Consider the following 13289-nt stretch of genomic DNA (forward strand, 5'->3'; position numbering starts at 1 on the left):
ATATATATCATACAGTTATATATATATATATCATATCTTCTTTATCCATTTGTCCATATCTTCTTTATCCATTGCTTAGGTTTTTCCATATCATAGCTATTGTGAAAAATGCAATGAATGTGGCAGTCAGATATCTCTTCAGTATTTTGTTTTCGTTTCCTTTGGGTATATACCCACAGGTGGGAATCCTGGGTCATGTCTATGTTATACCAATAGCCTCCCAATACTTCCCTCCCCTTTGCCACTTCTGCCTTCCTTTCTAATAACTATGTTGCTGGCAGCAACATCTTTCTAAAACACAAATCTCATTTGAAACCCAATGAAGGATCCCTGTTGCATTCAGTTCCGAAATTCAGCATGAATAATCTCCAGGAATCAGCCCCTTCCTAGTGTGGAACTTCATCGCTGCTTGTAAAAGACAGGTGGATTCTAAAAGAGGGTAGTTGGTTAATTATTCAAAGCTGTGGAAGCAAGCTCAAAGTGAGGCTCACAGGGAGGAAATGCTCAATAGGGTTTTGATAGGTGAGCAGGAGCAAGGAAAGTTACTCCAGTAAGAGCAAACCACAAGGAGAAAGCATAGGGCTTGGATAATTTAGAACTTCATGAAAACATCAGTTTTTGAACAGAAGTATGTTCATGTGTGATTTCCACCTGTGTGCTTTCATCATTAATAATTGTAATATGTTATAATTATTTGTTATGTGACAATTTCTCCCTTACTTGGGGGCTTCCTGGGGAAAATAGGCATTCTTCATTCATCATCATTTATCCACAGAGACCCTTATGAGTTCCCTGAGCAACAATGCTAGTAGCTAATGTTTATGGAGAGTTGCTACGAGCCAGGAATTGTGTTAAGGCCTCCTTTCAATGATAGCACAGGAGGAGTCTTTTTGATTCCAAGTTGCTCATCAAATGGCATATGATCCATTTGCTGATTCAAAAATAATGGGGACATCAGATTGTGTCCTTAAAGCATTGACTGTTGAGGATTTGAGATGGAAGAGACAATTAGGAGATGAATGAAAGAGTCATATGAATGCTATCCAAGACATTCAGTCTAACTTAAGAGTATTGATCAAATATCTGCTGCGTACCCAACCTTGGACTAAGCAATTAACCAAGTGTTTGTTTCAATACAGGTGTTCCACCTTATTCAAAGCCAGCTTTTCCAATCTGTAAATGAAAATATATTAGTATTTTGATCATCGTGTTTTAATCCCATGCACATAAAAAATCACAGCAGGGGCTCAATGCCATGCTAAGTTCTGTGTCCAATGCCGACCGAGCATGTAGCATGAGAGAGAGCATGAACCTGGGAATCAGGAGGGTCCCAGCCCCTATTCTGCTCCTTTCTTACTGTGTGAGCTTGGGTTAGACTCTCCCCACCTTTGTATCTTAGTTTCACCATCTTAAAGTTGAGAGAAATGATCTGGATGGGCTCTCTTGTCTCTTCCACTTTGATACAATCTATGGCTCTATGGCTCCCTCCTCAGAAGTTTCTCTACAAATGCTGTTTTCTTTGCCTCAAATTGAAGCAATTTCCCTCCTAGCCTTGCAGGTAAAAATATCAAGAGAAGTGGCCAGTGGCATCAGGGACTTCTCTCCATAAGATAATTATAAGACTTTTTTTGGAGGGTAAGATATATTCCTAACACCAAGAGATAGGCCTGCAAAGAGTCTGTTTCCAGGCTCCGTGTTATTCTGTTGCCACATAATATCAGGCCAGGTGCTGGAGAAGTTAGAGAAGACGCCCTGAAGTCACAATATCTGGAATCAGCGGCACCTGGATGGCTCAGTCTGTTGAGTGTCCAGCTCCTGATTTCGGTTCGGGTCATGACTCCAGGGTCGTGGGATTGAGCCCCAAGATGAGCCCCATGTCAGGCTCTGCACTCCGTGTGCTTGAGATTTTCCCTTTCTCTCTCTGCTCCTCTCCCTGCACTTTTGCTCTCTCTCTCTAATTTTCTTTTAATGTTTTGTTTATTTTTTGAGAGAGAGAGAGAGAGTGAGTGGGGGAGTGGCAGAGAGAGAGAGGAAGACAGAGGATCTGAACAGGTCTCCCTGCTGACAGGCTGATAGCAGCAAACCTGATGTGGGGCTCGAACCCAAGAACCATGAGATCACGACCTGAGCCGAAGTCGGACACTCAACCGACTGAGCCACCCAAGTGCCTGTCTATCTCTCTCTCTAAAAGCAAAACAAAGCAAAACAAAACAACCCACAATGTCTGAAATCACATCCCAGCTCTGCCAGTGGTGTGCCCTGGGATGAGAAGCTCACTCTCTCTAGGTGTCATTTCTCTCAACCTCAGAATGGAGACAATGGTACATACAGCATAAGCTAAGTTTTGAGTAAATACATATATAGTGTTTAGAATAGTTTTGGCATATAGTGAAAGCTCCTTAAATATTGTTCTACTGTTACTATTGTGCATATCATTAATCAAAGGGCTACCTCATTTAGCAAAAAAGAAAATCAAGACCCAGGGAGGTGATATGAAATTATGACATTTTGATGGTCACAAGAGCAACCCCTCGCTAATATATATATACTATATTATATACATGCATATATAATAACAATAACAGAAACTGATATTTGTGTAACATCATAGATTCGCAAGTGTCATCAGATAGGAACTCCTTTTCCTACTTTGCAAGACAAAACCCAGACCTGGAGTGATTAAGTGACGTGCCCAAGGTTGCACAAATAATTCAGAACAAAGCTGGGATATGAACCTGGATAATTTAATGCCAAAGCCTCTCCCCATTCCATTAAATTCACCCCATCCCTTGTGTCTCCCTAAACTCTTGGCACCTCAGTTCCATAAGAAAGATTTGGAAGGTTTGGAGATGAGAATGTAGCAAGGTCATTGTATGTGTCAGAGTATCTGTTCATATGCATATCAGTCATCCATCTTCCAGTTACTCCCAGTGGATAAGGGTGGGCAGTGAGGGGGTGCTACGCCCTGACTGGGCTTGACTTTGCAGAAGAACATGCCTCCTTTCTCTCTCCAGAGTCTTGCTGGAGTCTGCCTCCCCAAGTGCTCCTTTGAGCCCATAGGGGAACCTTGAAGTTTCCTTTGAAATTCTGAGTCCCATACCCCCAAGCAGATGTGCAAGGACGTTTGCTCACTTAATGGCCTGTTCAAGACGTTTGAGGATCCGCACTATCTCCCTATCAGCCTCTCTGAAACATGCATTATCCATCCGTCCTTGAAGCAGGTCCCCCGGTGCAGTGATTAAAACAGTCCTGTGTTGGATAAACCCGATGCAATTTTCCAAAAGTCATCATCTCGGCATTTCCCCCGCCACAGCAGAGCACCTCGCCTCCAATTTCTGGGCTTGCTCATTTGTTTTCCTTCAGACAATCTTGGAGACACTCTTTCGAGTGACCTCTGCTAAGGGAAGGGAACAGTACACTCTTATCCTGACATTATGCAGACGCAGTGACAAATTGGTCTATTTTTTATGCTTGACAGAAATGGGGGGGGGGGGAACAGGAGAAACATATTAACTCACCATATCTTTGACCACTGGTTGATAGAGTTTGGAAAAGACTTCTTTCTTCTTTCTTTTTTCTTAAGTTTCCCTCCTTATGTCTGGTCTCATTGGTTCTTCTTTTAATTAGTCCTGGAATGTGACAATACTTCCAAAGTAAGCTGCAATCTTAGTAGATTTTTGAAGGTAATGTGATCAGAACAAATTTGTCATTACTCTCTTAAACTGGCTTCTTCTTACCTTGCTCCCTACCCACTCTTAAGACACACTCTCCAAGTTATCTGTGATTCAAATGCTGGATTCCATTTTTCCCCACCCTCTTTTCCATTTCTTGAGTCATTAACTTTTATTGATTCTTCCTCGGAAATATATGTTTTTGTTGATCTCTCTTTGCATTTCTACTGTGTGCCCCTAGTGTGGGTCTATGAGGGGGTGACTCTCTTGCATCGGTGTTTGTATAATTTTTGTGATCTCAATCACATTATCTTGATCACTGCATATCATCTGTTGTTTTGCATTGAATTGAAATGAAGGTAAAGCATGGTCGCTCTACTCATCCTTCCTCACCCAGGTGGGTGTGGTGTTGGTTGGTGTTCTTTCCTGAAAGGTACAGCCACTCAGGGCGCCATTGTCCACGATGGTTCTCAAACCAGAAAGCAACAAAAAGAATGAGCTATAGACGGGAGGCGTGATGAAGATTTATCTGTTGTATTCTTGATCATGGAGAGATCAAGGTGGCTGGAAGATAATTCTATGAGGTGAATTGTATGCTGGATTTGTACACTTAAAAATAGATCAGGACATAGAGGGAGAAAACAGGAAAGTGGCCAGCTAAATCATTCCTTCCTCTGGGCTGTCTTTCTTCCTTATTCCATCTACTGTTACCGGACCCATCTTTCCATACTCTCATTAACTCCTTACTCATCTCTCTCCCTACATAAGACTATGAGCTCCTCATGAAAAAAAGAATTCTGCCTTTTCTAATCAATGTACCCTTAGCCCCTAGCAGAGTTCTCAGTTTCTCTTAATAGACACTTAATACTTTTTAATTGAGTTGAATTGTGACAGCCTTTGGGATCAGAGACTTTATAACAACTTTCATTTGAAAATATCACTTTGTTGAGGTGCCTGAGTAGCTTAATCAGTTAAGCGTCCGACTCTTGATTTTGGCTCAGGTCACGATCTCACGATTCATGGCTTCAAGCCCTGTGTCAGGCTCTGGACTGACAGTGAGGACCCTGCTTGGGATTCTCTCTCTCTCTCTCTCTCTCTCTCTCTCTCTCTCTCTCTCTGTCTCGGACCCTCCCCCCATCACATGCTTGCTCTCTTTCTTGCTCTGTCTCAAAATAAATAAACTTTAACATTAAACAGAAAATATCACTTTGTTTTTCTCCTGTGTTTATTTTCCTTTTGTTCTTGTTTGGCATTAAATTTTTTTGTGTATGTTTAATCCTAACAGGTCTAAGCTCTATCATGAAAATTGAAGAAAGGAGAACTGCCTAATACTGGTACGCCAGGATATTAAATTGGAGAAATATATTGCTTGGAAACTATTGAATTCCAAGCAAGAGAATCCATAAAAGAAGGCAAAACTCCTGGAAAAGTGTGAGATCACTTGTTCAGAGTTTTTGCTTGTATAATCATGTTTGCAGGTAAAAAAAAGAAAAACTCTGATATAAACTGACATATACAAAAATGGTATTTATTATTTCACAGCATGAAATTCAGGAATTGAGATAGATTTGAGGGTGAATAGATTCAACGTCTTCAAGAACCTGAGTTATTTCCATCTCTCTTCTCTGCTGTCTTCAAAAGATACACTTTATCCTCAGACTCATTGTTCTAAAGTTCACAAGATTGTGGCCAACAGAAAATGGGGTGTTGTACTTCTTTATTTACATCTAGTAGGAAAACAAGATTCCTGACTTTGAAATCTATTCTTCCCTTTAGCCAATTAAGTAGGTATGTGGAGCCCAAGATGAATAATAGGCACCAACAGGATGTAATACACTCACAGGCTTTTGGCTGGATTCCTGAAACCATCAATGGCAAAAAGGGAAGAATTACCAGGATTGGCTTAGACCAAAGTTTCTCAATCATTGCACTATTGACATTCTAGGACCAGATAATTCCTTGTCCTGAAAATGCTATCGTGTGTATTGAAGGAGCAGCATCCCTGGGTCACTAGATGTCAGTAGCATCCCTCCCCAGTTGTGACAAACAAAAATATCTCCACACGTTGCTATATGTTCCCTTGGAGATAAAGTCGCTTCCAGGTTAAGAACCACTGACTTAGACCAATTGACTCAGACTTAGACCAATTGACTAGAACATTTGAAAATCAACCACAATCTCAGCCATAATTAACCATTCCTCTTTTCACAGATTTTCTCCTGTGAGAAATAAAAAATTTTAAAATAAATGGTTCACTTAAAAGATCTGTATCATGGGATGCCCATGCACAATCTAACTGGTCTCTGATGTTTGCTTCTAAAGTCGGAGAGGCGGAGCTACCTGCCGCCTAGCTCCCTACTTTTACCTAACATTAACTATGCCACTCTCTAGTATGGTATCTCCTCAATATCCAAATGGGAAAGGTGCTATCTGTGGAGGGCAACCTACTTCAGGGTAGTTGATGTTACTATAAGTGACAGACAGAGACAGAGACAAAAATAGAGATAGAGACAGAGACACAAAGAGAGAGAGAGAGAGACAGAGAAATGAGAGGGAAGAACATGTGAAGTGTGGTAGCAAGCTGCATTCTCCACACTCCTGGAATAGTTACCATTTGGTTGGCTTCCATTCTGTGGACAGGCATTGTGCTGAATGCTCACTTTGCATTATATTATTTAATTCACAATGATACGAGTAATTTACGCATGTGCGTAACAGTTTTACAAGTGAGGAAACTGAAGCCAAGAGGTGTTTTATGCTTGCCTAAGGTCAGAAACTCTTGCATTTGTGCAGCGAGTATAACATAGAAACACAATTTGAACCCAGTCCTCTGCCACTGTAAACTCGTTTTGGTCCAACGTCTGTCAATATCTCTGTCATTCTCCCTTTATGAGCTCAAACCTTCTAGGATTCTGTCATTCACGAGGACAGGGATACTGGACACAGGAAGAAAGAGGAGTGTGTGGGGGGAGGGTCGGCGGGGAGAGGCTCTGAAAGGAAAGGGAGGTTATTAGATGAAAGTCTGAATCCGCCTTACAGACTTGTCCCCACAAGGCTGCCTTCTGACTCATGTGATAAATCCTGCTCCCTCAAGTTGCTTTCTTCAGCCACAGCTGCACACAACACAGTAATCACCATCAGAGGGGTCATCTCCAAATTGCGAAGGACAGCACAGCAGAGGAAATTATAACAGATAACACACACCGCCTGTATATATCTGTCATGCAGACAAGAGCTGCATGTAGAATTCTAGTCCCATCCCCTATAGTTCTCCACTGTCTTCCATTTCTTTTGCAATTACAATGGTTCGAACCACATTTTTCAAAAGTCTCCCAACTGGTCTCTCTGCTTTTTCTCTTCCCCCCTTCAATACATTTTCCTTAATTGGATTAATTTTTTTTCCCCGGAACACCTAACATTTCATTTCTCTACTACCAAAAATGAACAAACAAACCAATAAAGAACGATGATAAAAAGAAATCAAGTCATGATTTTTCAGTTCTTTGTGGCAACGTCCCTGGCACAGTATCCCTATCCTTCTACGATCTGGTCTGTTTAGATCTCATTGCTCTCTGTCAGCCCTACCAGATTCCACCGCACTGAGCCTCTGCATTTTACATGTTGGGACCGTGCCCCGCTGCCCTTGCCCAGGCTACTTCCTGCTTAGAAGGCTGTCTGTTAACTCTGTCCGGTTCGCCCTATTTTGGCAATCCTACTTTCTTCTCCAGCATTAATCTGAGACGCCATTATCATTTTTGGGGTGACCAAAAGGAGGATCAAAGATGTAAGAAATAAGATCCATGTCACGAAGTTTGTAGGTTGTAGAGCAGGGGACTGAAATCCACGTCTTCTGACCTTTGAATTCTTCGTTTCGTGTCATAATAGTCACTATTTTCACCATTCAGTCCAAGCCTGAATACGCATAGCCAAAACTGCACCCAGCCCCTTTCTCCCAGCTGCCTTATCTCCAGACTTCAGCTGCTAATATCAGCACAGCCCATTTAAGAGCATTATCAACAAGCCTTCTCTCCTGCTTCCTTTGTCCTAAACTCAAAGGAACCATCTCCATGAGATTAATTCCAAAACCGCTATCGCATTTGTAGAGACGATGCCATCTCCAGTTATATTAATTGCATATTTGGGAAACCCGCCCTGTGTCTGTTTCATATGGCACGCCATTTGGTGTTTATGACCATCATACTGGAGTTAACAGCATATGGGAGCTCACCCACTCTGAATACTAAGCTTATCCAATCCTTCTCTCAGAACCGACATGAGAAATAACTAATAAAAATGATTATAATAATGGAGGGTCATATAAATGCCAAATGCAAAAGCTATTCTTCATTCTAAAGTTTCTTAATATCTTTTCTCCACCAACATCATAAAAGTAGGGAGGGGGAAGACAAGATATTATACATAAATAATTAGAAGTGTTTCCTTAAGCTTTATTTCAAATCCTTCCATTAAGGGTTAAGATTCAATTTTAGGGTCAACTGGAAGGTGAGGCAAAGTTTTAAGGATAATTGAAGTAGAAATTGTGTGACCTTTGCAAAGACCTCTCTTTGTATTTATGCATTTTTCTCCAACCAGCAATAATAATAATATAAAAAGATACAAGAATAACACTTAACTAAATCAGATGCAGATGGCTGTTTTATCAAGCAGAGGCAATTTTTATCATTTTAAAAGCTTTTGTTTTTGTAAAGGAAAGAAAATGGGCCATGTTCCCTGGCTTTTTTTTTTAAGCGAGGAAAAAGCATATGTTTTTTAATTTGAAATGGAGTATTAATGGTGTTATCTCCCGAGAATTGCTGCGCTAGAGTGAATTGTAGAAAATGCATTTACTTGCAAGCTTTCTGGTAAATTCTTCTCTGACTTACAGAGTTAGTGGCATATTATATCAGCCTACCTTTCCAAGACTATACTGTACACACACCCCGAGAGTCAATTTCCTGAGCCTCTTTTACTAGATCATCTTGTTTCCTTTGTTTATATTATTGATTTAGGGAAAATCATTTGGTGAATATTGAGTGTTCACCTAAATGAGAAGGTGGTAATATGCGGCAAGTAGACAGAGAGGGATATAATATAACTGGGATAATAAAACCTTGTATCTGCGCTGCAATTTGTGGTTTGCATTATCCTATTTGAACCTCACGATACCTCTGAGAGTTATGGGGACAGACTATCATCCCAATTTTATAGATTGGAAGTGAGAGCATGGAGAGATTAAGTGGCCCCCTTCCTGTGTGCAGCTGGTAATTGAACCAGGACTACAACCTTCATGAGTCAATCTCATGTTCCCTCTTCTGCACAAAGCTGCCTCTCAATTAACAACCACCCCAATCATTCAGGAACATTTAGGGAGCACCTACTGTTTACTTGCATTAGAGTTGAAACAGTGACAGACATAATGGTGTTTTTAGGTACTGTCCCAGTGCACAGGTGCGTACCATTGGCTCGAAAAGCAAAAGTGAGATGTAGGAACTATTCTGTGAGTAAGATATGATAAGTACGTAAGAATGAACAATTGCAAAACCAATATTGGCTGGTAATGTGGGAGGCCTTACTTGGAAATGAGTAGAAAATTAAGGATGACATTAGCTAACACTTATGGAGCAGTTACCATGTGTCACTTGAGTTGTAACTTCTTTCATTTGTTGGGCAAATATTTTACAGTTTTTACCCAGTGAAGGTATTTTGGACACTTACAGGAAAGAAATTCTAGTTCTGGCACTTTTAATTAATGACCGGGAACATGTGACTTCACCTCTTTGGGTCTCGTTTTATTCATCTGAAAGAATGTTTAGAAAAAGTACCCAATTTTTAAGGTTTATGTAAACAGTGTGTAAAATAAAATAAAATAAATAAAATAAAGTAAAATAAAATAAAATAAAATAAAATAAAGTAAAATAAAATATTGCCAAATAATAATGGCCCTGCAATAATTTTGGGGTTTTGGTAATACAGTTATTTTCATTATTAGTACTCTGTGATAAGAGCTGGAGATACAGAAATGAATATGAAAATGCCTCTTGCCTTAAGAAACTTCATCTAGTAAGAGAGATTCCCACATCCTTCCGTCTCCCTTCCTTCCTTCCTTCCTTCCTTCCTTCCTCTGTTCTTCCTTCTTTCTATATTCTTTTTCCATTTGTTATTCCTTCCTTTCTTCCTTCCCTCACTATTTACTGAGTGCCTCCTTCGTGCCAGACAAAGCACTAGGTCCTTGCTTTTTCAAGAACATATTAGGCATTGATCAAGCCCTGAAGGTGATTTCAGTATAGAGGAGAAATAATTCACAATAAAGAATTATGACAAAGGGTGCACCAAGATGCCAGGGGAACACAGTTCAGCAGCAAGAACATTTGAGAAAGTTATAGAAAGCTCCTCCCAAGATAGGAGAATTATACTGGATCCTAAAATACAATTGGGAATTGGACAAATAAATGAACATTTGTTACTTTACTAGGTCTGAACAGTGTTATTCTTCTAGGAGGCCGGAGCCTAGACCAACTGCATGTTTCCCGGGTTCCTACAGCCACTAATCCACCAAGCAGGATTACTCTGACTCCAAACTTCCTTCACCTAATCTAAATGTTGTTTGTTTGTTTTTTGACATCTTACACATCAGCTTTTCTAGCTGTAAGATCACAAGAATAGTCTAGTGTTTTAAAGTGATGTTTCATCTTGAATATTAAAAACTTCTGGGGCACCTGGGTGGCTCAGTCAGTTGAGTATCCAACTCTTGATTTCAGCTCAGGTCATGATCCCAGGGTCATAGGATTGAGCCCTATGTCAGGCTCCATAGTGAGCATGGAGCCTGCTTAAGATTCTTTCTCTCTCTCTCTCTCTCTCTCTCTCCACAACCCCCCCCCCCACTCTCCCCACCACTTTCTCTCTTTCTCTAAAATAAAACAAAAAAACTTTCATAGATGTTAGAGCAGTGGCCATCAGGTGTCTATTTGGGTTCTCTTAACTATTTGTATCCTTTCCTTGGGGATTGCATTTTATCCCAAGGCTTCAAAGATCACTGAAAACTCCCAAATATAGGTACTCAGTCACAAACTCTCTCTAGTTTGGGAATCATCTATTAAACTCCATAAATAAACTTGAATATCTAGTAGATGTCCAAAATCAAAATGTTGATTTTTTCCATATCAATCCCTTGTCATCCCCTAATCAATTAATGGGGTCAACATTTGCCTGGTGGCTCAGCTTAGGAATCTTCACTTCTACTTTCTGGTGCCATCTAACATCAAGTCTTACTGCCCTCCAAAATAGCCTGTACTCTAATGAAACAGTGCAGATCAAGGCACCACATATTTATGGCTGTTAAAACTATTGGGTAAGAAGTTAATGGGGGAACTTCATAGAGAATGAGTCAGATCAATGGTACCCTAATACACCAATCAACCTTAGTGTCACTGAAGAGTGACCACTAGACCTTGTGTCGCCTGGGATGCAACAGGAAGTTCCAGTCACCATCTATTAACCTGAATGTAATCAAATCTCTAGATATAGCTTTCAAATCTTAGGAAGTACGGGGATAGAGGAACATGTATGATGACACCATGAATATATAATCAGACAACTACAGAATGTGGGAATGTCTGTGTGACAGAAACCTTACTTTAAAAAAAGATAAAAATAATGCCAATTTTATGTAAGAGATGGAAGAGTTTTCTTTTAGTAGTAATTCAGTCAAAACCAATCTGTACTACAAAATACAGCTTGGTGGTTCCTTGTAGGAAATGAAGGGTCATGCAGTTCGAAGTTATCTGGCTCATATCTGGCTCGAAATTATCTGGCTCATATATGGGTATGCAAAATTTATTGAGCTGTACATTTAGGATTTGCATAAATTATACTTAAAAACATTTCAATTATTTTATATAAACAGGGAGAGAAAACTATTATAGATCAAGGTGGATTTAAGAGACAAATCAGCCTAATTCAATGTGCAGATCTTGTTTGGATTCTGATTTGGGGAAAATAACCTGTAAAACACACACATTTTTTTGATACAATGGGGAAATACTGAACACGGGTTAGACATTAGATGACAATAAGAACCTTGTAATGTTGTTATGTGTGCTAACAGTAATATAGTAACAAAAGAGCAATGAGGAGATGGAGAAAAAGAGGAAGAAATAGTCATGATCTGTTAGAGATAGTTCCTGAATTAATTGCTGGTAAACATAAGATGTGTGATATTTGCTTCATAAGATTCTAGGGCAAGAGCAAAACAAAACTATAGTTCATGAGTTAAATCCAACTTCCGCCTGTTTTTGTCATAAAGTTTTATTAGAGCTCACCCATCCACATTCATTTACATGTAGTCTAAGGATGTTTTGGCATCACAAGGGCAGAATTGAATAATTGTAATAGTAATTTCTGCCTTCAAGACTGAAAATATTTACTATATGGCCTTTATAGAAAAAGTTTGCCAACCCCTGCAGTAAGAAGAGAGTGAGAGAGAAAAAAAAAGAAAGGAAGGAAGGAAGGAAGGAAGGAAGGAAGGAAGGAAGGAAGGAAAAGAGGCAGGAGGGAAGGAAGAAGGGAAGAAAAAGTGCAGGAGAAAAAAGGAAAGAGAGAGAACCATAGAATGTTGATAAACTGTGTGATGACTACATACAAATTTATTTTTCTGATCTCTCTACTTTTACAAACATTTGAAGAATTCCATCATATATATATGATATATATATATATATGACTATATATGACATGTATATGACTATATGATATATATATGACTATATATAAGATAAGATATATATCTTAAGATATATATAAGATAAGATATATATATTAAGATATATATAAGATAGATATATATCTTAAATGTAGATATCATATATATAATATATATATCTTAAATGCAGACATGTCTTACCATAATTCAAACCATCACGATCACCTGGAATTCTTCAATGGCTTCCAACTGTACTTCCAGCATCCTCTCTTGTCCTCCTACCCTCTTCTCACTAGACTTAAACCAAGATATCCCTTTAATATTTAAATTGAATCATGTCACCATGGATTAAAATCTCCAATGGAAACCCTAAAGTCTTTGAAAAAATTCCACCCTTTGGTCTATAACATGACCGTAAGTGAACTGGCATCCCCCTATCTCATAGGCTTCATTTTCTAACACTCTCTGCAATAGCCTCTTCTTAGTATTTGTGGTAAAGTCCAAACCTATCCCCAAATCAGGGCCTACTACATGCTATTTTACCTGGAAACACTCTTGTCTGTCTCTTTGACTTCTTCCATCATACAGGTTTCATTGGAGAAGCCTTCTACCTTATTAAAATAGCCATCGACCCCTCCCTAACTAATTTGAATTCTCTATTACCTTGCAGTGTTTTATTTTCTTCAGAGCATTTACTTGTGGCCTTGGGTTTTTTTTTCCACTAGAAAGTAAGACTACACATAAATGGAAACTAACCTGTCTTATTCCTTACTTCATTTTCAGTCCTTAAAATAGAAGCAGAGCAGAGGAGTGGAAAGTAAAAAGAAAAGGAAAGAAAGAAAGAAAGAAAGAAAGAAAGAAAGAAAGAATAAGCAGGAGCTAGCATATTTAAAATAAGTATACAGAGATATTCTAAAAGA

The 13289-nt window shown here is 39.3% G+C and overlaps 1 long non-coding RNA gene across 9 annotated transcripts in view; it reads right to left on the bottom strand.

Annotated features, from left to right (window-relative positions):
* The window catches only part of LOC109493943, a 53751-nt gene extending 40490 nt beyond the window's left edge, over positions 1 to 13261 (bottom strand). For 5 of the 9 annotated variants that reach the window (XR_002148445.3, XR_006588816.1, XR_006588820.1 and 2 more), the window contains exons 1-3: positions 13033 to 13261; positions 12571 to 12661; positions 3519 to 3629 (exon numbers count right to left, since the gene is read on the bottom strand). This is a non-coding gene — a long non-coding RNA (uncharacterized LOC109493943). Of the gene's footprint in view, positions 1 to 3518; positions 3630 to 12570; positions 12667 to 12912 lie in introns of all 9 variants that reach the window. The other 4 variants (XR_006588817.1, XR_006588821.1, XR_006588819.1 and 1 more) reach the window with 4 other exon arrangements.
* Positions 13262 to 13289: the final 28 nt, after the last annotated feature.

The sequence above is a fragment of the Felis catus genome, chromosome D4 (assembly GCF_018350175.1).
Source record: "Felis catus isolate Fca126 chromosome D4, F.catus_Fca126_mat1.0, whole genome shotgun sequence".
In the NCBI taxonomy this organism is placed as follows: Eukaryota; Metazoa; Chordata; class Mammalia; order Carnivora; family Felidae; genus Felis; species Felis catus.